The sequence below is a fragment of the Orycteropus afer genome, unplaced genomic scaffold, assembly GCF_000298275.1.
Source record: "Orycteropus afer afer isolate SDZICR_OR568_19922 unplaced genomic scaffold, OryAfe1.0 scaffold00511, whole genome shotgun sequence".
Classification (NCBI taxonomy): domain Eukaryota; kingdom Metazoa; phylum Chordata; class Mammalia; order Tubulidentata; family Orycteropodidae; genus Orycteropus; species Orycteropus afer.
In genome coordinates, this window is record NW_006922098.1 from 896,591 (window position 1) to 897,614 (window position 1,024).

Consider the following 1,024-nt stretch of genomic DNA (forward strand, 5'->3'; position numbering starts at 1 on the left):
ATCCATTAATGGGAAAGAGAAAGTCTTTTTAACAAAAGGTGTTATCAATACTGTACATCCATTTGCAGAAAAATGAAACAATGTCCATACTCACACCATACACACACAAAAAAATAACTCCAGATGAATCAAATACTTAAGTGCAAAATTAAATCTATAAAATTCATCAAAGAAAAAAATAGCTGCAAACTTAGGGGCCCTAATTTATAACATCAGTAGACTACCAAGCCTAATCCAAAATGCACAAACAGCAAAACATAAAATAGATGATTGAGACCTTCTAAAATTAAATTCTTATGTGTATCGAATGATTTCTTCAAAAGAGTAAAAAGAGAACCTACAGATTGGGAAAAACTATGCAGCAATGACATATCTGACAAAGAACTTATCTCTAAAATTTATGCAAAACTCCAACATCTCAACATTAAAAGGTCAAACAATCCAATTAAAAAATAGCCAGAAGTCACAAACAGACACTTCAAAGATGATATTCAGGCAGCCAACAACACGTGGAGAAATGTTCATGTTCATTAGCCATTATTCACTGTCATTGAGTCGATTCTGACTCATAGGAAGCCCCATTAGTAAATCTTTACAGAAGTAGATTGCCCCGTCTTCCTTCCATAGATTGGCTGGTTCATTTTAACTGCTAACCTTTCAGTTAGCAGCCAAGTGCCTTAGACACAGCACCACAAGATCTCCTAGCCATTGTGTTGTTGTTGTTATGAGCCGTTGAGTCGAACCCAACTCATAGCGATCCCTCCTTGAGTTTCCAAGGCAGTATCACTACGGAAGTAGATTGCCCAACCTTCCTTCCGAGGAGTGGCTGGTGGCTTTGATTAGCCAGCCTTCTGGTTAGCAGTCAAGTGCCTTAGGCACTACGCTACCAGAGCTCCCTTCCTAGCTATTGTTGTTGTTGTTATGTGCCATCGAGTCGGCCCTGACTCATAGTGACTCCTCCTTGGGTTTCCGAGGCAGTATCACTACGGAAGTAGGATTGCCCAACCTTCCTTCCGAGGAGTGG